The sequence below is a fragment of the Lactuca serriola genome, chromosome 3, assembly GCF_051521515.1.
Source record: "Lactuca serriola cultivar US96UC23 chromosome 3, Lser_US96UC23_V15, whole genome shotgun sequence".
Lineage (NCBI taxonomy): Eukaryota > Viridiplantae > Streptophyta > Magnoliopsida > Asterales > Asteraceae > Lactuca > Lactuca serriola.
The window spans coordinates 111,489,497-111,516,232 of record NC_136410.1 but is presented as its reverse complement, the minus strand read 5'-3'; the positions used below and the strand labels follow the sequence as shown (position 1 = coordinate 111,516,232).

Below are 26,736 nucleotides of genomic sequence, written 5' to 3'. Positions count from 1 at the left end.
TAATATAATAAAAATAAAGTCAAATTTAGCCGACGGAGTCTAAATGAAAGTTGTAGATCGTAGTCTCACCTACGCGTGGATATAAAGAACGTCGAAAACGGAGCTCGTATGCGAAAGTTACGCAATTTAGAATTTCGACGAGTCAAATTATGCCAAGCGTAATTTGAGTACGCCCAGCGTACTCAAAGGGGTGCAACTTGTCTGACCAATAATCGAGTGCCACCAGTCGACACATGCAATGACGTCAAAGTACGCCCTGCATAACTCGAGTACGCCCCGCGTAATTTGAGATTACGCCCCACGTAATCCCAGACCCTCAGCTTATAAATAGAACTCGAAATCAGCCATTTTCTCTTGTTCAAACTCTTTCTTCTCTCTAGTTTTTGCCTCGTTTTGCATGTCGTTTATACCCCGAAGCCCCGGTAATATTTCCGAGCCCCGAAGCAAGATCCGAAGCCCCGAGGATCCCGAAGAGCGTTATTCCCGAGCCGAAGCACTGCCCGCGAGGAGCCGGTTTTTGTGAAGATCTTCCAGATCTACGGAGAAACACTACTTATGCAAGCCGTAGTGCTGCCCGATCATCTTCTGATCAAGTGAGTGTATAGTCACTTTCATCTTACACATAAATATGAAGTATTTTATAAAATACGTGCTATGTGTTATATATTAATTATCTATTTGAGATGGATTTGGAATTGATGTTTTTATACGGGTGTTAAATGATTTAAATTGTGTTTGTATTTATATATACAAAAATGTTGGGTAGAACATGGGTAGATGGAATAGTTGGTGACGATGCGACTTCGTGCCTATTGAGTAAGCCTTGGTGACGATGCGACTTCGTGCCTATTTGATAAACCTTGGTGACGATGTGACTTCGTGCCTTTTGTGTAAACCCAGGTGACTATGAGACGTAGTGCCTATTGTGTAAAATCTGGTGACTATGAGACGTAGTGCCAATTGTATGAACCCTGGTGACTATGCGACGTAGTGCCTGTTGTATAAACCGTGGTAGCAAATGGACTGTGTGCCAGTTCCTTAGGTAAACCCTTAGGAATGAATGAAGAAAGTATAATCGATTCTTAAGGTAAAACCTTAATAAATAAAGAAGATAATTGGGGATGGGTATTTTGGGTTGATTGTTTTGATAATTGAATATAATAAATGTATTATTGTGGGTTGAAAACCCTATATGCTCACCAGGCTCCCAAGCCTGACCCACTCAGTTTTCTTTGCATTACAGGTAATGACACAAGAGTATAAGTTGGTGGACTTGACAAGAGATTTTGGATTGTAGATCAGTGGTTATAAATGACTGTTGTAAGGTTTATTTTATATTGTTTATGCTTTTGATCTGTATCGGAACATGACATCCCGAGATTTTATTATTTAATAAAAATACCTTCTTTTTGAGAAATATTTTGATAAATGGTTATCATATTTTGTTTTTGGGACAAATTCCGCAACTGCTTTCTTTAAACGATTACTCTGATTTTAAAAAACAAAGCGTAAACAAATCGGTCTTTTCTGGCCGTGAAATTGGGGATGTCACAGTTGGTATCATAGCATTAATTTAAGCGAACTAGGAATTTTGTAGGAAATTTCTAGACTTAAACTTAGAATGCTAAGTGATGATCATGAGATGAGTGTCTACCATATTTTAGACACGAGCACTAGTATATTTTAGGAAAAATGCCTAAAATTGTGATATTATTTGTTCGGATCTATGGTCTGTTGCCGACCGGATCTGGAAATTTTATGTGCTCAAGTTTCTAAATGTTTAATTACAATATTAGAACTAGCATATAACTTTTCGGAGTAATAAGGAGGATTACGCGTCTAAATCTTCTCTGGCTATATCTTCGTCTTGATGCAAGGAATGCATGCTTCTATGAAAATAACGTCATGGTGAAAACTCATAGAGAATTGAGTAAATGGAGGAAATGAAAAAGGCTCATGATAGTGAATGACACCTGTCGGAAGATATTGTAAGAGTGGTGTTTTGTCGTTAGTATATGTCAAGCAGTGCGTTTAGAAGAGTACGGTACGTCCGAAGTACACCTTCGATTGGCGGGATGATGGAATATTGGCGTTATTCATGAAGTTGTCCCATCAGATGAACTTTCCACCACCAACCAAGTTGAATTAGGATTGATGATTGAAGATACGCAATGAAGAAGTCCTAGTAGAGTCTAGGGAGATTGTTTATGATTATGTGAACACATTCGTATGTGTTAAATTGTTTTGTGATTTTAGGACTTGGGGACTGCGAGACAATACTTGGGACGAGTATGAGTAGGTGTGAATGGTAGTAGAGGCCTATACTACCGGAAGCACAGGACTCGCACTTGGATCAGGGAAAGTCACAAGGTTACCAAGAAGCTTGTAATTGAGTTCGTTTTTATTCAAGTATGTCATTACCCTTGTTTCGGTAATGGCTAGTCGGATGATTGTTATTCCAACCCTAGTGGTCATATTAAATTGAGTCCGACTACGGTGAGTATGTTACGTGGTTCGGAGAACCTAGTTCGAAGTAACATCGGACGTAAGTCAGAAGATTGAAGTTAATGCGATCATTGGTATCGTACTCGTTGTTCATAAAGTTTGTAGCTAGAAATGTTACATGCTAAAATGTTATTATATCACATTAGAATATGAAGGAAGGTATATTCCATTCTGGAATTTAACGTTAAAAAAACCAAGTCTAAGCGTCGCATCGTGCAATGAGAGGTCAGTAGAGCACGACCCATCGGTCTATTACAATAGATAAAGGAAAATATTTATCCTGAGAAGAAGAAGGAGTCCTCAATAAGGACCTATTTTGTAACTCGAAGGTTACGATTGAAAGCCCAACATAGTACGAAGAGCAGGTGCAAGATTGAGCATCACGGTGATTACTTAGGATGGAAGGATGACATATGGAATCATTATACAAGCCCTATTTCGTTGATGATTCCGGGACGTAATCATCCTAAGGGGGAGATAATTGTAACGCCCGTAGATCAGGGCTAGTCAATTTAAAGACGATAAGCGTCAAAAATGAGTTTCTGGTAGAAGATTATTTAGAATGAATAATCTTAACTAGGTTATAGTATATGTTACAAGGATTTCATACATATAAAGAACGTCGAAATCCGAATTATAACGAAGAAGTTATGACCTGTCGAAGTTTCGCGACAGAACCGGCACGACGCTGAATGACGTAAAAAGTGAATTTATGTTAGAGCGATATTTAGCCTTAGTGATCTAAACGAAAGTTGTAGAGTTCGTTAAACCATGAGCGTGCATAAAAAGAACGTCCAAATCTGACTTCGTATGAGGAAGTTATAATTTTTCTAAGTTTCAGCTTAGCAGTATGCAGCCCGAATACTCGATTTGAGATCGAGCGGTTTTTAGCCGAAACAATCTAAATGAGAATCGAAGATCTCGTCATTAGTAGTGCAACAGTAAAAAGACAGACGAAAACGGACGTCGGATGAAGAAGTTATGATTTTATAACGAAGTTTTCCTGTCCCGGCCTACTAAAAATAATATAATAAAAATAAAGTCAAAATTAGCCGACGGAGTCTAAATGAAAGTTGTAGATCGTAGTCTCACCTACGCGTGGATATAAAGAACGTCGAAAACGGAGCTCGTATGAGAAAGTTACGCAATTTAGAAATTCGACGAGTCAAATTACGCCCAGCGTACTCAAAGGAGTGCAACTTGTCTGACCAATACTCAAGTGCCACCAGTCGACGCACGCAATGACGTCAAAGTACGCCCTGCGTAACTCGAGTATGCCCCGCGTACTGAGTACGCCCCGCGTAATTTGAGATTACGCCCCACGTAATCCCAGACCCTCAGCTTATAAATAGAACTCGAAATCAGCCATTTTCTCTTGTTCAAACTCTTTCTTCTCTCTAGTTTTTGCCTTGTTTTGCATGTCGTTTATACCCCGAAGCCCCGGTAATATTTCCGATCCCCGAAGCAAGATCCGAAGCCCCGAGGATCCCGAAGAGCGTTATTCCCGAGCCGAAGCACTGCCCGCGAGGAGCCGGTTTTTGTGAAGATCTTCCAGATCTATGGAGAAACACTACTTCTGCAAGCCGTAGTGTTGCCCGATCATCTTTTGATCAAGTGAGTGTATAGTCACTTTCATCTTACACATAAATATGAAGTATTTTATAAAATACGTGCTATGTGTTATATATTAATTATCTATTTGAGATGGATTTGGAATTGATGTTTTTATACGGGTGTTAAATGATTTAAATTGTGTTTGTATTTATATCTACAAAAATGTTGGGTAGAACATGGGTAGATGGAATAGTTAGTGACGATGCGACTTCATGCCTATTGAGTAAGCCTTGGTGACGATGCGACTTTGTGCCTATTTGATAAACCTTGGTGACGATGTGACTTCGTGCCTTTTGTGTAAACCCAGGTGACTATGAGACGTAGTGTCTATTGTGTAAACCATGGTGACTATGAGACGTAGTGCCAATTGTATGAACCCTGGTGACTATGCGACGTAGTGCCTGTTGTATAAACCGTGGTAGCAAATGGACTGTGTGCCAGTTCCTTAGGTAAACCCTTAGGAATGAATGAAGAAAGTATAATCGATTCTTAGAGTAAAACCTTAATAAATAAAGAAGATAATGGGGATGAGTATTTTGGGTTGATTGTTTTGATAATTGAATATAATAAATGTATTATTGTGGGTTGAAAACCCTATATGCTCACCAGGCTCCCAAGCCTGACCCACTCAGTTTTCTTTGCATTACAGGTAATGACACAAGAGTATAAGTTGGTGGACTTGACAAGAGATTTTGGATTGTAGATCAGTGGTTATAAATGACTGTTGTAAGGTTTATTTTATATTGTTTATGCTTTTGATCTGTATCGGAACATGACATCCCGAGGTTTTATTATTTAATAAAAATACCTTCTTTTTGAGAAATATTTTGATAAATGGTTATCATATTTTGTTTTTGGGACAAATTTTGCAACTGCTTTCTTTAAACGATTACTCTGATTTTAAAAAACAAAGCATAAACAAATTGGTCTTTTCTGGCCGTGAAATTGGGGATGTCACATGCTCTCCCACCGATTTCACGGCCATCGCAACCATCACAGGTAAAACAATCTACTCTGGTTTTTTTGTGGTGATTATTTGCAAAGTGATTTGGTAATTAGGATTTTGTCCCAAGTGCAAGAAATAGCATTGTATGTTGGTTTTTTGTCTTAGTTTAAAAATAGCAATATACTTTGGTATCATAAAATGCAATGTACATTGGTTTTTTGTCTTAGTTTAAAATAACAATCTACTTTTGCATCATAAAATGCATGTTAATTTGGTAATTTTGGTTTTGTGGTGATTATTTGCTAAAAGCATTGATAAATGGGTTTTTGTCCCAAGTGCAAGAAATAGCAATGTACTTTGGTTTTTTGTCTTAGTTTAAAAATAGCAGTCTACTTTGGTATCATAAAATGCATGTTGATTTGGTAATTTTGGTTTTGTGGTGATTATTTGCTAAAAACTTTGGTAATTAGGTTTTTGTCCCGAATGCAAAAAATAACAACGTACTTTGGTTTTTTGTCTTAGTTTAAAAATAACAATCTACTTTAGCATCATAAAATTCATGTTGATTTGGTAATTTTGGCTTTGTGTTGATTATTTGCTAAAAACTTTAGAAATTAGGTTTTTGTCCCAAGGGCAAAAAATAACAACGTACTTTGGTTTTTTGTCTTAGTTTAAAAATAACAATATACTTTAGCATCATAAAATGCATGTTGATTTGGTAATTTTGGTTTGTGGTGATTATTTGCTAAAAACTTTGGTAATTGGGTTTTTGTCCCAAGTGCAAGAAATAGCAATGTACTTTGTTATTAATTATGTAGTTGGAAAATCTTCATACAAGGCTCAACGACCCGGCATGTAGGGATAAACTTTATTCATTTTTTCAATTCCAAAATAATCGAGGAAACGATGGGAACGAAGATGATGGTACGTAGGGATGAGTATTATTTGCATATTACAGTTGTTGTCACGCTTTGCTACTTGTTATATTGTAAAAATTTTGGTTGTTTTCTATAATTACGGGCGACATTATTACTTTTTATATTTAATTAGATGTTATGTAATTATCGGGCGACAGTGTTACCGGCGACATTATTACTTTTTATATTTAATCGGATGTCATGTAATTACCGACGACACTATTACTTTTGATATTTAACCGGATATTTGTTTTGTAATTAGCGTCGACACTATTATCTTTTGATATTTAATCGAATGTTGTTATTTTTTATATTTAATCGAATGTTGTTATGTAATTACCGGCAACATTATTACCGGCAACAAAAATCATTGATTAAAAAAATTAAAAAATGAAAATTGATATTACCGGCGACATCATCATTACCGATGACATCATCATTAGCGGCGACGACACTCTTTAGCGGCGACAAGTTGATCAATAGCGATTAAGCAGTAGCGGCGACTTATTACCAGCGACATATCACTGCTATTACTATTACCGTTACCGGCGACAATTTGACCTTTTAGCGGCGATGTTTAATAGTTAGATAGATGTTTATTTTTTTAGTGGTTTGTTTAATGCATTTTAACTTCGAATTAAGTTTTGCTTCTAATTAACACAATTGGGTCGTCAATGAATCAATTAAGCCAACAAAAATATCAATTTCATTGATCTCCCAAAAGTTAAATTGCATTATACAAACAATTACATGTGCACAACATTATCGTCTTCAATTTCCGACTTTCATCTTCAAGTTTGTTTATAAGACCTCGATAACCCTGGGATTTGGCAGAACGTACACACGCTTCTTTGTCGCCCTAACCAATGAACCTATAATATGGTCCATGTAAAGTTTAAATTCAAACACCTTAACGTCATTATTTCACAAGGGTTAGGCTAAAAATAACCAAGAGCATTTCACCTTCTTCGTACAAGCATAAAATCATCTTCATGGATTGTTATTAGTCCATAAAGTCTGTATAACAGTTGTATAACAGGGTTGGTAGACCGAAATTGCATTTTGTTTTTGTTGATTTATGATTTCGTGATACGTGAAAGAAATTCGGGAGAAGGGTGTCAAGAACATAATGAATTTTTAATATGGAAACCTCTTAAGAAATAAGAGTAAAACCATGGGACTACTAGAGCTGCTTCAAATCCACTATCACCAATATCACTAATATTAGAGCAACACAAAATCTTCTCTAGATGTACTAGAGGCATACAATAATCATTATACACTTGGAACTAAATCACATCAAGTATATGGTATCAAATAAGCAAAGACAAAGAAGAATATCACCAAAAACGTTGGCTGTGTCAAGCAGCTAACAGATGTTGCGATTTCCGAGGTTCTGGAGACGATCTCGACAATTCAACCATTGGATCTGAATGTCTCGACGTTAGGAAGTTGCTTTCCGAAAATCAAACAAAATGGACCGTTGGATCTCCGGGAAATTATCAAATACTTCAGGTGTATCTTCCAAACCGAGAATTGAGAAAAAAAACCCACTTTTGCTTCTTACCTTTCTCTATCTCTCTTGATGGCTGGGAATTTTATAAGTTCATAAAGATTAAGGTAGAAAACACACACACACACACACACACACACACATATATATATATATATATATATATATATATATATATATATATATATATATATATATATATATATATATATAGTCGTCACCCGCGCAAAGCAACGGGAGGCAAATAATTTTTTTCGGGTTTTACCATACATGTAATGAAAAAGATTAGTTATGAAAACCAAGAATATGAAAAACAACATGGACCATTATGTAATTTGCCTAAAACTTATTAAGATTTTCAATAACAAATTTATTAATTTTTAATCATCATATATTATAATAACTAAGAAAAAGACAAACTCAAAACAACATACATGTAATTACTAATGGTTGAGTTTATAATATTAACCGTGCACCACTTTTTTATACACCACATTTGAGGTATAAACTTCGTCATCTTTGAACTTGTTTTTAGGATTCAATAGTAGATCTGTGATACCACGTGATGTCTCTGAGGACAACGCAATGTAAAGTTGCCCATGCGATAACACCGACTCAGGTACATATACACTTACATTCATAATTTATTTAACAACTATTATAGCATTATGTTGTTTTTAACAATGTTGAGGCCGGTTCTCGGTCCTATCTAGATGTCCAAATGTTCATCCATAATTATACCATGATCCAGTTTTAAGGTTTATTTGTCTTTTCATTTTCTCGTGCAAAACGGAGGCGACGAATAATTATTTTATACCAATTATTTTCATGCGGAAACATGTTATATTTCAAAAAATACAATACATACACATATTGTTATCGGTCGTTTTGCGGCAACGAATAGTTATAATTCCATAATACATAAGGAAAATAAAATTTTACTATGCACAAGTTCTACTTACCTATGTAGTTATTTATTTCAAATAAATCTTATTTAATTAATTTAAAATGTTAGAGTTCTTTTTTTTAATTTTAGTACTAAATTAAAAAGTTTTACAAGTCATGGTAACAAATACAAAAACAATAAAAATAAAACATTAAAAGTTAGGTTTGAAAATAAAATATATATTAATACATGATTGATCATAAAAACTTATATTTGATTAGTGTTCTTTTACTTATTTTTTATTTTAGTTTGGTGGATTTGTAGCTTTTTGTTTAATTTAAATGTTGATTAGTGACGATATATTCATATGTTGATTAATGACCGAAGGAACACATCAGAGATGCGGTGTGATGGTTACAATTAAAAATGTTGATTATTGGTTAAAGAAGCATAATCATATCAACGATGTGGGATATGGAGAGTTTATCAAATAAAAACCTATATATGGTTTTTCTTGTTGGATGATATTTCCAAAAACAAAATGTTTTCTAAAAGTAAATTAAACATTTCTATATTTGTTTTCTATCACCAGATCTTGTATTATATCATATCGAGATCCTGTATTATATCATATCGATTACAAACTTGTTAGATATGAATGTGAGATTATTATGTATGGAAAGTATTTTTTAAAATAATTCAATCAATAGTACTTCCTCAAATCCAAGGAATTAAAACCTTAAGGGATTAGAAATTATTTCCATTCCAATTTTCACAATATAAACACACCATTAACATCGTAACTCTACAAAATCACGTTCTTTCAAGAATGATCAATCCTATTCAATCGAACAAAAAATATTTTCTTCTTAATTAAGATGAAATAAAAAAATTCATCACTTTCCTCATTATGATCCAACATAATTTCTTGAAATTTTCAAATCCAAAGGCTCCATGATTGTTTTTAACTATCCACACAGATGATGAAACAACCATCCAAGTTCCACTGTTCAGACACATCAACATCCTAGACCAACACCAACAAAGCATTAAAAAATTAACAATAATGACTACAAATGGGTAAAGATAAAGAGTAAAGGAAACATATAAATATTGATTTTGAAGGTTATCTTGTTATCATAATCTTTTCTAGTTAGAACTTCAAGTTTAATTGACGTAGGCCAAAACCACTCAACCATATCTATGTAGCTTTGTGTGTGTACGAGTGAATTTGTTTGTCTGTGTATGGCAACTAATTATATTATATATATATAATAAACCAAGAGGACGCTTATGTACAGTGAAGTTTTGGCTTTTCGAATTCTGCCACACAACAAGCTTTGTCTTTTGTTTACTTTTTATTTCTTCCGTTTTTGTCACTTTAGAATTTAGCCACATCATTTTTGGAAGTTGGCAATTTGGTCATTGCTGTGAATCACCGCATGTCTCCTCCAATTACAATATCCACCGCCTCATCCGAACATTCTCCATCTTCATTTTTTTAGCATGAGGTCATCGACGAAGATGAACGGCGATTAGAGGTCGTCACCGTTTGCTATCGACATCTTGATTTCACCCGCTCTTCGAGACTGTCCCTGTTAAGTCGAAGCAAGTCGCTTGGGGTAGTTCCATGCGTCGTATGTGCGTTTTCTCCTCTCTTGACGACTTCTGGAGGCTTCATTTGTATTCTGATTGCCTTGGAGAGGGATACATCGATTTATAGGGTTTCTGCAAATCTGAATCCTGTTCTCCGGTGAACTAACGGAATTGTTCCACCATCTTCTACACCAGTACGTCTTTTCTATCTATACTCTATTTTCTCAATTTTGTGGCTGCGATTTTCCGATTTTCCGGTCCCCGTCCCTTTTCGCAACAATCTGAATTCTTAAATCAACTTGGAATTGAAACACGGCAGTAGAAGTCGTTATAGGGTTTTTATTTGATCACTGTTGTAGAGGTTCTATTGTTGGATATGTATAATATAAGAAAATTGGTTGTATAATGGATTCCTCTCGGTCCTTAGAAACAACAATTTCAATGAATTTTCTGTATTTGCAGTATTTGTTATGAATATTTATGTAGTTTGAAGCATTTTATATAATCTTCCAGTACCCTAAGGAAGCAGGATGGGCTGATGGTTGTCAGATTGTTGCTTGCACTCAATCAAGACGGTTGGCGGTGCAGGTACTTATTATCAATTTCATTTTTGGTTAATGCTCACTGTTATCATATAATGCATTTACTTTGCTTTCGTTTTCACTAAATTTGCACTAAAACTGCGTCTAATGACAAGTTTGAATCATTGCCGGAAAGAATGGGAGTCAAACTTGGAGAGGAAGTTGGTTATACTATTCAATTTGAAGATGTCGCAAATTCAGTGAAAGTTTATCTAAAGCTTAATAAATGATACAAATTTGTGCAATTATCCTTGGTCTAAACATAAGAAATTACAGGTTCGCCTTGCACACACAGTACTTTGCTATGCTATTATTGTATTTATTATTATTAAATGAAGTGAATTGTGATATCATGATATTTATTGATGCATATGGATTGTTGCAGACTGAGATGAGGCGTGTAGCTGCATATATTTACAAGAAGGCTAGTAGATAGAACCATTCAATTGCATTGTCTAAGAAAGACAAGCTTTACAAGGATACCATGGAGACAGCCTCACAATCCAGTAACCGTCAGTTAGCAGAAGAATTGCTCCTTTATTTCATCGATAAGGTACAAACCTATTAGTTGCGGTGGGTTTTATGTTGAATATGATGGTATTTGTGAGGGCCAATTGGTGAACTCAGTGTGTTATAATAATATAATTGAGGTTATGCATCATTACAAGGGGAAAAAAAGGAATGTTTTTCTTCGTGTCTGATTGTTTGTTATGATGACATCCGTCCAGATTTTGCTCTTGAGTTGGCCTGGTTGAACAATATGATCGACATTACTCTCCCATATCTGCTTCAGGTAAATTTGTTATGGTGGGTAAATACCATTTACTCTCTAAGAATGATGATTGAACTCTTTATATATAAATTGTTAAATGACACTTCTGAAATTATTATAGCTCATTATAGCTTTCTTTTAAATGACACTTCTACAACTCATTATAACTTCCTTTTAACTTTTAGGAAATGTAGTTATTACAGGTTTCTTCCTTATATTTCTTAATTTACAATAATTAATTACATTTTTGGTCTCTTTAGTTTTTAATTTAAAAAATGAATGAATTACACGATTGATACCTCTCTTTTTTGTATTAATTACAGTTTTGTCCCTATAATTTTTAGTGACACATTGAATGCACTTCTGTAGTTGAATTTTTCAGGTTGGATTGCCCCTGGACTCAAAGAAACTGTCCGACTCCCCAGATTGCGAATACAAAAGCTTTTTATATTCTTTGGTATATCCACAATGTTGTCATCTATTATCATTACATTTGTCTTCTTTTTTTAGCCTCTTTTTGTGCCATATGTCGGACTACATTCACAGAAAATGAGATTCATGCTTCAAACATTGAACGACCTTCATTGTGTAGGTAAAAGACTTTAGCATCAAGCCATTTCAACCAAAAAAAAAAAAGATAGTCATTTCCATTCCATATTTTTACTATTTTCTCCTCATAATGTGGCACCGGTTGCTGTATGCACAATGTACGTTTTTTTACTGAATATATTGTCTTAATGAGAGTAAACGACTGCTTACCCACTTCTTTAAAAATTATGTCGGATAACAATTGATTGTTAGTTCAATAATTGTTATGCATTAAAACAGTATGACAGCTACCAATTAAAACTGTATAGTTGTTTTTTTCGGATGAATACATTGTACAAATATAAGTAGATGACCATTTCACCCTTTTGTTTAAAAAGTGTTGCTATAGTTTTGTAGATGTTTAAAAGTGACTAAATCACAAACGAGTTATGAATTTCTATTCCAAAACACGAATCGGCTCCCCGCTAACAATATCCAAATAAACTCCAACCCATGCATAGCATGGGGATACATTTCTAGTTTAAATTAATTTGACAAAAATTAAAAGAACATTGTTATTTTTTTTTCATTTATTACATCATTGTACTTTCTTACTTACTTGTACAATGTACTAATAAGAAAATCTATAAAGGTACAATGTTATAATTGTACTTTATTACTTACTTGCACAATGTACTAATAAGAAAATCTATAAAGGTACAATGTTATAATTGGGTAGAATTACAACAAATTACCAAAGAAAGGAAAGTGCTCGTTGGCATGCTTCCGAACCACCAGAAACCCACCTTTAGTACTTATAAAATAAATAAATAAATAACAAAATAAACAACTAACACTTACCAAAATCGATTATCTAATAGTGGCCCTGGTTAAAATAGTGTTTGAATATGTCACGCGCACACACCTTGTAAATATATAAAAAAACTAACCACAAGAAACAATATCATATTTTCATTCATTTAAATATTGTTAAATGTATGAAATGTCATTTTTCTTTCATTCATTTTAAGGTGCAATGTAACACACATCAATGAACCATTATTATAACAATTTAATGCCTAAATCAATCATTATTTAGTAAAAATTACATAAAAATAAAAGTTAAGTTACTAAATAACAACTTACGTTAATCATTCACCTATAATTGTAACAATTGTTAAACAATAATGGTTTAGTGAGATCACACTTACCTAGTATTGAAAAATCACAACCATAAGAGAAATCAACTCCAACACTTAATTTACCAGACCATACTTGTCCCCTCAATATAATAATTAAAAGAAAAAAAAACAAAAAAAAAAGACAAATATACTTACTCTATCAGCTGTGGTGAATGGTTATTATAGATACAAATGATTCAGCCATTTTATGGGCAACTGCTGCCATTAGACTAAGATTTTTTATTTTAGTTACCCTATTTCAGATAGCCGATTCCATTGGACTTAGTTCAGTCATGTTATCCTATTTGGCCATTACGACCTACACCAAAACACGTGTTCACCACAACATATCATGAATGTTAATAAGAATTACATGGTTTAGGTAGCTCCTGCTTGGTTATTTCAAATGAAAATTCCATGTAAGCTACACCTTATTAAATAATCAATGGAAAGAAATGGGAAAAAAAGCACAAAGTTATTTATTAAGCACTGGGAAAAAATCAATCTATACCCTTTTTCTTTATCTTCCATCTCTGGAAAACAGGGTAATCCAAGCTTTATAAAAAAAACCTAGATCTGCTTCTTCGTCAGAGTTAATAATTGGGAAAAAGGTTAATTGAACCATTAATAAATGAAACCCTGTTGAAAATACACTTGGTAATTTACAAACTGAAATTAATTCAGTTAAGGTTTATTTCTTTAATTGTGTTTTGTTGAAATATATACTATATAACCAAAGTTTAACATTAATTTGTTAAAGGGTAAATTGTGTGTGGTTGTTATTATTAATGGGTAGATTGTGTAAGTTCTTATATAGGAAAAGTTGATTCGGGTTTATGCACGGATCATTTACGGTTCGTGGGTTGCTCCGTATATGATGTATTTAATGTTGAAGCTGGTGTCATTTGTGAAAAAAGCTTCATCAGATCAAATATATTTTCTCTCATTTCCTCTCGTTTCTGTTAGGGTTTTCTCAGATTAGGGTTTCATAATTTCTTCTGTAATAAGTTCGATCGTGTTCTTATTCTTTTCATATGAGAGAGAGTGTTATTGTAGTAAGGCTTCTGGTGTAAGTTGATGTATAATCGAACTGGTTTATAGTGAATAAACTGTTCAAGTTGGGAAGTTTTGGTGTTTGTGTTTTTTAAGATGGTATCAGAGCACTCAGGCTCCGATTTGTTGTTTTAGACGCTCGAATGTGGTTTCCGTCATCAGATCGTCAATCTCATAAAGGTATTTTTTGATTCCCTTTTCGTGTGTAGATCATTCCTATTGTTGTTTGATCTAGGGTTTTGTTCTTGAGTCGTTAGGGTTTTTGGTATCTTTCTATTTTTTGGTATCATTCCCTTTTCTATTTTTTGTTGTTTAAGATCCTGGTACTACGAGATTGTTTGGATTCTTGCAGGAAACAAGTGAAGGTGAAACGAACACTTGGGCTGTTAGGACTTCGCTTCTATCAGTCTTCAAACTTCTTTCATATCGATCAATCTCTAGTCTGAAATAACTCTCTAGGGGTCGGGTTTGATCACCGATGAACCCTAGTAGAGAACGGACATAGAGAGTCGATTCTTCGTAATTCCTTCCAACTGTCTGTGAGGACTTTCTTGTTCCCTTCTATTTCTTTTCTTTTCTTGTTAATATTGTTCTGATTGGGAGATCCTGGTTGTCTTGTGTACACCAGTTAATTGTTAGTTTCTTGCATTATTATTGTTTTTTGACATTGTACTGGTTGTCTTGGGCCCTAACATACTTGGTGACCATCTGGACATTAGATCAGTACTGCTGTCAGTTTTTTGTTTGTGGTGTTATTTGTTTTTTTCTTTTCCTTGTTGTCTAAATGGTTGGCGATCCTGCTTCGGCTGGTGATCCTGCTTCTACACCAAGTGGAAGTGGAAACGATGAGTTAATTAACTTTGATGATCCTCTCTATATTCACCCATCTGATAATGCTATTACTTCTATCGTTACTACAAAGTTAACTGGTAATGAAAATTTTAGGTTATGGAAGAGTTCTATATCTACAGCTCTTAAAGCTAGGATTAAACTTGGATTTATTGATGGTTCTCTTAAGAAAACTAATGTTGATGAGTCAAAACAATCCAAGTGGGATAGGGCTAATGTTGCTGTGTGTTCCTGGCTTTTATCTTCTATTTCTGACTCTATATACCAGAGTCAAGCTTACTCTGAGGTAGCTGAGGATATTTGGAATAATCTTTTTGAAACATATAATAAGTCAGATGGTTCAGTTGTGTTTAATATACATCAACAGATTAATACTTTTAAACAAAATGGAATTTCTTTGTCTGACTATTTTAATAAACTTGATTCCTTGTGGAAGGAATTTGATGGTCTTACTGGCTTGACTGAGTGCACTTGTGAGGCTTCTATCAAACTAAAAGATCATTCTAATCTCATGAAACTTATGCAGTTTTTATCTGGACTTGATGAATCCTATAGTCAAGTAAAGAGTCATATTTTACTAATGGAACCTTTACCTAATGTTAAAACTGCATTTTTTATTCTTTCAAGAGAAGAATCTATTCAAAGAAATGGATCTTTATCTTCTCTTCAGTCTTCACAGTCTTTGTCTAAGTCTCAATCTACTGCTTTTAATAGCAGGTTTAATAACATATATGGTTTCAATAACTCTAATAAAAATAAAACTCAATCTGTTCAGTGTAAAACTTGTGGAATTAAGGGTCATTCAATTGACAAATGCTATAAGCTAATTGGCTATCCTAAGGATTTTAAATCAAGGAATGAGTCTAATAATCAGAATGGTTTCAATAAAAAAAATTCTGCCAATTCCTCTACTACTACCTCAGGAAGTACTATCCCTTATAGTGCTTCTGATTCTAGTGGGGAATCAGAATTTCATCAGCTCACTAAGGAGCAATACTTCAAATTCTTACAACTTATTGGTGATAGACAACTTAATGAGGAAGCATCTGCCAGTGCTAATATGGAAGGTACTTGTTTTTTTCAAGCTTTTAATTCATCTATTAGTTCTCAAAAATGGATTGTTGACTCTGGAGCTAATCAACATATGATTGCTTCTGAATCTCTTCTTCATGACACTGTGGATGTGTCTAAACTAGTTCTTCTTGTTAGTCATCCTAATGGTACTTCAGCTAAAATTGAAAAAATTGGCAATATGAATTTGTCTAATTCTTTTACTCTTTTTGATGTTTTTGTTGTTCCTGATTTCAATGTTAACTTGTTATCTGTTCATAAGGTTTGTACAGATAGTAATTGTGAGGTTGTTTTTAATGAACATAGTTGTAAAATTCAGGGTTTACAATCAAAGGAGATGGTGGGGAATGGTAGAGAGTCTGGGGGTCTCTATTACATCAATAATGTACCTTCAGGTAATTCATGTAGTGTTAATCATTCTGTTTCTATGTGTTGTGTGTCCAAATTAACTTGGCATAATAGACTTGGTCATCCTTCTGATCAAGCCTTAAGATCTCTAAAAACTAAACTAAACTTTGGTAATGAAGTTCTTCCACCTTGTGATGTATGTCATAAATCTAATCAAACTAGAGAGTCTTTTCTTGTTAATCAACATGTTACTACTAAACTTGGTGAGTTAATTCATTTGGATGTTTGGGGGCCCTATAGAGTGACAACCTCAGAAGGGTTTAGGTATTTTTTACCATAGTTGATGATTATTCTAGAGCTACATGGTTTTATCTGCTATAATCAAAAGATGAAGTTTATGGTTATGCTCTTGCTTTCTTTAATATTTTGTTTAATCAATTTGGGGTTAAAATCAAAACAGTTAGGTCAGATAATGGAACTAAGTTTTTGAATTATAAAATGAGACAATTAATGGAATCAAAAGGTATTTTGCATCAAACTTCGTGTGTTCACACTCCACAACAAAATGGAGTTGTTGAAAGAAAACATAGACACATTCTTCATGTTGCTAGATCTTTGATGTTTCAATATGGGTTACCTTTAAAATTTTGGGGAGAAGTAATTTTAACTTCTATTTTTTTAATTAATAGAACCCCTACATCTATTTTAAATGGATCTTCACCTTATGAGTTGGTTTATAAAATTACTCCTGTTTTTGATAAACTTAGAGTTTTTGGTTGTTTATGTTTTGCAACTAAGTTGAACAATTCTGATAAGTTTTATGAAAGAGCTGATAAATGTATATTTCTTGGTTATGCTTTTGATAAAAAAAGGTTATAAAGTTTTAAGTCTTGATTCAAATCTTGTTTTTGTTTCCAGGGATATAAAATTCTATGAATTTGTTTTTCCTTTCAAGTTAAAGCATTCATCTTTAATAGATAAATCTACTGTCCTTTTAGATGATCTCTTTTCCTATGATGAGTCAATACCTTCTAGTATATTACTAGACAATACTAATTTAGAGGATTTGAGAGGTTCCCATCAGTTGAATGGTGCTAGTGCATACCAGAACTTGGATGAGACTTTTCCCTCTAGTGTCAGCAACTAGTCTGGTGAGGTATATGTGCCTTCATCTGATGAGGTGGTTCCAACTTCTTCTTTATTGATTGAGGAAAATGTTTCAATTGATACTAATCCTTCTGATGGTCAGTCTTCTAGGGTCACAAGGTCAGGACGTACTGTTCATATGCCTTCTAGATTTAGTGATTATGTTGTGGAAGGGAAACATAAATATGGTATAGAGAGGTCTGTTAATTACTCAGCTTTAAATTCTGAAAATCTTTGTTTTGTTGCTAGTCTTAATAAAACAATTGAACCTAAAATCTATAGTGAAGCTGCTTTAGATCCTAAATGGATAAAAGCAATGAATGAGGAATGGAAGCTCTATATAGGAATAATACTTGGGAAATTGTAGATCTTCCCAAGGGAAGAAAAGCTATTGGTTGTCGTTGGATTTATAAAATTAAATATAAATCAAATGGAGAAATTGAAAGGTATAAAGCTAGGTTAGTTGCTAAAGGATATAGTCAAAGAGAAGGTATAGATTATGAGGAAACCTTCTCTCCTGTTGCTAAAATTGTTACTGTTAGGGTTTGTTTAACTTTAGTTATTCATCATGCATGGCCTTTATATCAACTTGATATAAATAATGCTTTCTTATATGGTGATCTGTCTGAAAGTGTTTACATGCAACTTCCTGAAGGATATCATTCTAAGAAGGATAATAGAGTTTGTAGATTGATTAAATCTCTTTATGGACTTAAGCAAGCACCTAGGAAATGGAATGAGAAGTTGAGTTCTTCTCTTTCTTCATTTGGTTTTAAGCAAAGTATCAATGATTACTCCTTGTTTGTTAAAGAAGTAAAACATGTTATAGTTATTCTTTTGGTTTATGTGGATGATATTATTATTACTGGAAATTGCAATGTTCAATTGGAAAATGTTAAAAAAAAAATTAAAATCTCAGTTTTTAATAAAAGATTTAGGAGAACTGAAATATTTTCTTGGAATTGAAGTGATTAAAACTGCTCAAGGTATTTGTCTAAACCAAAGAAAATATTGTTTGGAATTGTTACATGAATTTGGCATGCTAGCTTGCGAACCTGTTAAAACTCCTTTGGAACCTAATCTTGTTATTAAGAGGGAATGTGATCTAGATCCCTCATATTATGTGGTAAATATTACAGAGTTTCAAAAATTAATTGGTAAATTGATTTATTTAACTATGACACGCCCTGATATTTCATATGCAGTCCAAATTTTGAGTCAATACATGCACAAGCCTTATAAGTCACATGTAAATATTGCCTTCAAATTGTTAAGATACTTGAAAGATTGTCTAGGGAAAGGAATTCATATAACAAAAAATGATTCTCTTAGTCTTATTGGATTTGTTGATGCTGATTGGGCCAAGTGTCTTTTTAGTAGAAGGTCTATTACAGGTTATCTTGTTTAGTTTGTTGGTTTTCTTGTATCCTGGAAAAGCAAGAAACAAAGTATTGTTTCTCGTTCTTCCACTGAATCTGAATACAGAGCTTTAGGCTTTGTAACTTGTGAAATTGTTTGGATTTTAAAATTACTATGTGATTTAGGAATAACTGGTTTAAATCCAGTTAATATTTTTTGTGATAATGAATCAGCAATTAAACTTGTACTAAATACAGTTTTTTATGAAAGGTCTAAACATTTTGAAGTAGATCTTCATTTTATTAGAGAAAAAGTTGAAAATGGTGTTATAAAATTTAATAAGATTGATTCTTTAAATCAAAATGTTGATGTTTTAACTAAAGCTCTTGGATCTTCTCAACATGAATATATTTCTAGCAGACTTGGTTTGATAAATGTTTTTAGAAATAATAAATCATAAGAATTGAATTAATGTTCAGTTTGTGGGGGGGATGTTGAAAATACACTTGGTAATTTACAAACTGAAATTAATTCAGTTAAGGTTTATTTCTTTAATTGTGTTTTGTTGAAATATATACTCTATAACCAAACTTTAACATTAATTTGTTAAAGGGTAAATTGTGTGTGGTTGTTATTATTCGTGGGTAGATTGTGTAAGTTCTTATACAGGAAAGGTTGATTCGGGTTTATGCGCGGATCATTTACGGTTCGTGGGTTGCTCCATATCCGATGTATTTAATGTTGAAGCTGGTGTCATTTGTGAAAAAAGCTTCATCATATCAAAGATATTTTCTCTCATTTCCTCTCGTTTGTGTTAGGGTTTTCTCAGATTAGGGTTTCATAATTTCTTCTGTAATAAGTTTGATCTTGTTCTTATTCTTTTCATCTGAGAGAGTGTTATTGTAGTAAGGTTTCTGGTGTAAGTTGATGTATAATCGAACTGGTTTATAGTGAATAAATTGTTCAAGTTGGGAAGTTTTGGTGTTTGTGTTTTTTTAAGAAACTCATAAATCAAAAACATTAACCAATTAGATAAAAGAATGTGATGTACTTACTTTCAAATATAAACCAGATGAATCACACAGGAATAGAGCACATAAAAGAAAAAATCCTGAAACCAAAACAATAGAGCATCAATTACCTTAATTTTTACATTACCTTTTGAGATATTTGTGTTTTGTAGAAGAAATCAGTATGAATTTATCAAATACCGCCTCATTTTCCATAAATCTCAAGTAACAAACAAAAATCCCTAATTTATGCTCAATAAAAAAAGCCTTTATATTGAAACCAGATGAAATTGAGGGGAAGGGGGGATTCCAGATTTACCTTTTTGCATTCATGATGAAATCAAAAGACCACACATCAGTTGTCTTCCATAGTATCGATTGGTGATAAAAGGCAGGGTTGGCGGAGGAAGAAGTTGGAGCGGGGTTCACTACTGGGCAGAGTGGTGGGGTGGCGCTAGAGTGGGTGTTGTTGATTTGGTGTCGGCACGCTTAGTGGTCGTGGTAACGGCGGTGGGTTGCTCTATAAGTGGTGTGGAGATGCACGCCTTCATCACTGCCAACCACCATCATCCACCACTGAAAATTGCAACCCATTACAACCTCTTTAAACCACCGAGACCACCTTCGTGAACCTCCATTTTCCAACTGACGAACACCTGAGCACCATCGAGATACAAAACCACAACCTTCATCGGACCAAGAAAGAAGAAAAGAAGAGGAAATGATGGTGCTCTTAGTGTATCGTGGTTGTGAGGGGGTATAGGAATAATGGCAGATTAGTGAATGGTGAATCGAATGTAAATGCTTGAATCGATCAGAGAATGAAATCAATCACAAAGATGAAGTCTTTAATGAGTCGGAATTATTCGACGACGACGAATATATGGTTGCACGGTGGCATTCTTCCATAGACGATTGCATCGGTGGTTCGTGGGTTTTCGCATCAGCGGTAACGGTGGTGAAGTGAGCAGATGTGGTGATGGTGATGTGTGTGTAGCGTTAGACATTTGGGGTGATAAAGTTGGGTGAAAGTGGTGATGGTAGTAGATGGAAGAGATTGTGAGGATGATGATGTGTAAGTGCGATGGAAGATGGTATATGGCGAGTTGGTGGGGACAATGGTACATGGTGAGCTAGTGGAGGAGACGATGGAGGCAACATATATATATATTTTGGGCTAGTGTTTCATTAGGGTTTTAGATAGAAAATGGGGAATTGTGAAATGATCTGATATGGGAGAGCATGTTTAAAGGAAAAGGGAGAGTCTTCAAATGAGATTCAAATTCGGAGGATTTTGAAATTTGAATTGCCTCCTTATTTAGAGGGCATGTTAACCAGGGAAGATAGGCTAGAATCGAGTTTATATCTTATCTTTCCTAAAGATAAAGATGTTGATAGAAATGAAAATAAAATCCCTTATATTGTATTTTGTACTTGTATATATTGCATTATTATATGAACATTAAAATTAAAACATTATTATATTGAGTCTTTTTTGTACTTTAAGCTTAAACATTTGGACGTCTTGAATCTATTTTTAGAAATAGTAAGGTTTGTATAATAATATAGTAAGATATATATATATATATATATATATATATATATATATATATATATATATATATATATATATATACGGGCTAAAGAAGTGGGCTTTCCTCATGGGCTAAAAAACCCAACAGAATAACCCTTAAAGCTCCAATTATATATTTATATACATGTAAAGTTTTAATTATGTCATTTTTCTTAATGCAACTGTAACATCTCAAAAATCAAGGATAAAAATTTCATTTTTATTATAATCAAAACATAGATGTAACTTGATCCATACATCTAAAAGCATTTCTCAGTAATACAATTATCAGAGTTAAATCCCAAAATCACAAAATGCAAAAAAAAAAAAAAAAAAAAAAAAAAAAAAAAAAAAAAAAAACACGGGTGTATGCGCTGCAATCAAACCGGGCCCCTTGCTTTTGAACCGGAAGTGTTTGAAACCAAAATCACAAACTGTAAGCACAAAGCTTAGTGAGTTCCCCAATTACCACATACCATACATATCAAACTAACCATACATGTCATACATAATCATGAACCATACATATCACACATAGACCACAATCAATAAAAGTGTTATGTGCCATCCATAGTCTTGCCATTATGCCACGAGCCGCCTCGTGGTCTTCCTTGCCAGACCGGGGACCAAAACCCTGGCTCTTTCAGACAAGTTCCAGGAGCCACCTCCGGGTATTACACGCGAGCATCACAAAGATAACTAGCATATAATCTACATTACTTAACTAATTAACTGTCAGAGTTCAGACTCTGGTCTTACATACAGTTTTCCATGAGCCACCTCCTTGCCTTTCATACAAACTACCGAGGTTTACCCCTGGGTCTTCCTAACATACATAAACCAAATGGGTCGGTATTGGTGCCTTCGACACATAGAATAGTGAGGTGACTCACCTCAAATGTAAAAGCTCACTGAAAGAAATCCCTAGTTGCTGCTTTGACGACTCCCGAGCCATCAATAGTTTAATGAGCTAAAAATGGACCAAAAGTCGAGATCCACAAGCCTTACCCTTGATTCATCACCTTGCACAAAGCTTTCACTTATGAATATACACTAAAACCCACCAAAGATGCACATAAAAAGGCTCACAACACTCTAGGATGAGGCTACAGCTCGAGATTAGGGTTTATAACAATGGAGGATGAAAGAGAGGTTCACACATGGGACTTAAGGTGTTTAAATAGTGATTCAACCCTAAAATTTAGGGTTTTGGGATCCTGTACGCTACGCTGGGCGTAGTGTTTGTACGTTGGGCATACTGCTCAAACACTCGCGTCCATTTTCCAAATGTACGATGGGCGTACCCCAACTTACGTTGGGCATACTCAGCCAAACACGTGCATGCCCCCTCGCATGCATGGGACCGCTTTGCCAACTATTTCCGTTAGGGGCCAATTCTGCCAAAATCTTCAAAATACCCTAACTCCCTCATCCTAGGTCCGTTTCCGATGAACCTTATATCCACAAAAAGGTGACGAGAAGCCCTACACTCCTAACAACACACCTAAACCTTAAAATCTCCCTAACAAAACCTAAAATTCGTAAAAGATCTAGATATCCGGTTACGATTATACTCTTGGCCTCCGAAGACAAAATCGAACACTTGGATTACTTATACTATGACACCCACATCCGAATTGGGCCAAATCCTTCCTTTCCCAAGGCCCTAAGCCTTATGACAAATGATGATTGGGTCGCATCCCCGAGAAAAGAAGCAAATCCAAAAACCGAGTATTACACAACATCTGGAATTTTCAAAATTTTGATTGAATTTCTAATGTTGAGATTGTGATTCATCGTAGCAATGTTGATCAGGCCAAAAAAGTAAACAGTATGGTCATTGTGCAACGATTTAACTAGGTAAGTGATACCATTTTCATAAAGTATATACAACAATTTGAAGTTTGACATATAGTATTTATCCGAATGTGGACTGATTTTAGTTAAAATTTACTGATAAAAGGTTAAATGGAAAAAAAGCTAAAAAGTAGATAAAAAGAAAGGCAAATTGCAAGATATAGAAATGTACTTTACTCTTTTTACTGATATAGATAGTTTACTTTGTTTTTACCCATAATAGCATTGTTCTTTATTGTATTTACCCATAATAACAACTTACTTTGTAACGACCCAAATTTCACGTCCAAAAATTTCGTTTTAAAAACATTACTTTAGAAAACATTAATTGTTAAAAAAAAACATTGTTTGATCAAATCATAACATAAAGTGAACCATGTCTAAAAATCAAGTCATACAATCATCATAATATCAGAGTATAAATCCCAGAGAATCTCGTGAGTGCGGAAATCCATGTGTGTGCATGATGTGCCGCTACCGCGCCGGCTCCTTCCCCTTCGACGAAGAGGTACCTGAAACCAAAACTAAAAACTGTAAGCACAAAGCTTAGTGAGTTCCCCCATAATACCCCATACCATGCAAACATATGACAACCAACGTTCAGCTAAGAGTTACGGGCCTTGCCCACACTCGGGAAGATACAGGCCCTGCCCACACTTCGCTAGCCGGGAGATACGGGCCTCGCCCACACTTGTGAAGATACGGGCCATGCCCACACTTCGCTATCTGGGAGATACGGGCCTAGCCCACACTCCAACCTCGAAGAGATACGGGCCCTGCCCACACTCAACCGCTAACCCATAACATACAAGTATCACGCAGACAACAAGTATAAGCAACTCTATCATATTAACACATATATCATACTTGACTAAACCCAGAGATACGGGCTCGACCCACACTCTAGTACTAGCATCTTGTCTACACGGGTCGGCCTTGGTACCTTAGACCCGTTCCTACTGGAAAGGAAACTCACCTCGAAATAGGCTGCTGGTCTGTGTGGGAATTGGTTGTCTACTGCTGCTGCTGCTGCTAACGTCCCTCGACTGTAATTCCCACAAAAACGATCAGTCAAACACGCTAGATGTTCTTAGGGTAAAATGACCCTTTTACCCCTCACCAAGTCAAAGACCAGGTCAAAGTCAACTTCCAGTTGGCTGGACTCGCCGAGTCCAGAGAGCAACTCGCCGAGTCCATCTCTCACTGATCCGGTCCCTCTCACCAGGTCCCCCTTTCACTCACTGAGTCACCCCTGACTCGCTATCCAGGACTTTGGGGCCGACTCGAGTACCAACTCGCCGAGTTCCTCGAGCAACTCGCCGAGTTCCTCGAGCAGGTGCTCTGCTTGCTTCCAATCCACACCAAAACACCCCATTCGAGGGTTTGGGGGTTTCGAGACTACGATATACGGTTAATTTCGTGCACAGGTACGAAGGGTTGAGCCTTCGACGCCTAAACCCCTCGTTTTCTGTGGATGTTCATATTACTCGCCGAGTTTGAAGAACTACTCGGCGAGTTCCAGGCAATCTTCATAGGACTCGCCAAGTTTGTTCATCCAACTCGCCGAGTCGACGACCATCTTCATAGAACTCGCCGAGTTCCACCTTAGGACTCGCCGAGTCCTTCGACCCACTTCCTGAGTAGGCCAGATCTAGGACATGCAACACTTCCAGACCACGGATCCATGGTCCTAGGGTTCATTTACCACGTAAAGTTGTAAACTTTACGTGCATGCATGGCCCTATGAGCTCAAACATGCACTTCCAAGCTATACAAAAGGTCCTATGCTCATTGGGGACTTCCACTACCTCAACCACAGAGACTTTATGCTACCATGAAGTCCAAAAGGTCCACATTCGAAGTTCTTGCAAAACATTAGCCATAAACACATAGAGATTTAGGTTTTTAGGGCTTAAAACCTCTTTTCTTAGGGACAAAAGGGGACTAACGAGCTAAAGATCAAGTTAGGGTCTTTTCTACCTGAATAGAGGCCTTTCACAGAGTAGCTTCTGGATCTCCTTCCCTTCTTGCACTCTTCAATCTTCTCCTTCTTCTCTTAAGCCCCAAATCACCAGGAATCAAGTGCTACATACTTACATTATTTACCTACAATAACAACATACGTACATCTATTTGCAACTAATGGAAATGTTCGTACATTTAGTTACCTATAATATAAATATACTTATTTTTTATACCGATAATACTAATATATAAAATGAAACTTGATTAGCACATTATAAGTTTCAGTGATATGTTGCTATTATCGTTTAAAATTGTAAGTATAATGCTATCATGTAACAAAACAAAGTATGCTCCCCAAATTAATAGTGAGAGGATGGTACATTACTACTTTCTGTAATTCTCTCAAAAATAAGTAGGCTGAATGGTTTAAAAATCACCCAAAATCTTTTTGATATTTTTCCTCATTTCATTTGAGAGGAAATATAATTTGAACATAGACCTATATAAAATGTTTATAATTTGGCTTTTTTATTGTAAGATATGAGATAGCAAGGGAAGTATGACCAAACCAAGATAAAAATGAAGGCACCAAATCTTTCACTCTATAAATTGTTAACAGAGAAAAAGGGAACCAAAAATTATCCCAACATAAGAACTGTCAACATTATCTGACACAACTTTGCATATTCCAATGCAAACATGTTACACGTGTTCATCCATTTCTCACTCAAGGTATCTGAATCTTGATAGGAAAATTTTAGTTACTATTTATCTATGGATTATAAATGATTTTGAAAAAATATACTTTTTCTTATTAATAATGAAAATACTATAGGAACAAATTGCATCCGACTTCACATTTTCACCTTTTTATAGGGAAATTTTAATTCCTATTTGCAGGTCTAACTAAAAGTGTTTTAGTATTGAATGTTGATTTGTTGATTACTTTGGAGAGAACATCTACGTCTAACATCAGTATATTTTTTAACAGGGATTTAATATACTCATACTTGGGCTATTTTTTGTAATATTTTAACATGAATGATTCCTACAACGTTTTCATCATTTCTCTATTAAGAACACACAAAAATTTACATTTATAGCATTTTACTTTAAATATACAATGCCTAAATATGAAAAAAAAAATTTAGTTCGACAGGGTCCATTTATGTATAATTGACTCTGTGTGTGCTTCCGGTACAAAGCCATTCGAGAAGAACCATAAAATAGCACTTAGTATCTTATTTATTTGGACATTTTATAATGATTTATGGAAAGAACTTGGATCCAAATATAACATTGTAGTTTTAAAGTACATTGCTATTAAATGTTGAGCTAAATGTAAAAGTGAAACTCAATAAGCAACATATTAGATTATATCGAATGCACAAAAATTCAGATCTAAAAAGCAAAATGAAAACGTAGGTTAAGTACAAGATTAGAAGGTCTTGTCAAATTAAAGACAA

The 26,736-nt window shown here is 34.7% G+C and overlaps 1 long non-coding RNA gene across 2 annotated transcripts; it reads left to right on the top strand.

Annotated features, from left to right (window-relative positions):
* The first annotated feature begins 9,799 nt into the window (after positions 1–9,799).
* Positions 9,800–11,913, top strand: LOC145094629 (uncharacterized). 2 transcript variants are annotated; one of them, XR_013703447.1, is made up of 6 exons: positions 9,800–10,171; positions 10,491–10,565; positions 10,695–10,834; positions 10,944–11,111; positions 11,287–11,351; positions 11,700–11,913. It is a non-coding gene; the product is annotated as an uncharacterized LOC145094629 (long non-coding RNA). The 2 variants fall into 2 exon arrangements; XR_013703446.1 differs by having other exon boundaries at positions 10,675–10,834.
* Positions 11,914–26,736: the final 14,823 nt, after the last annotated feature.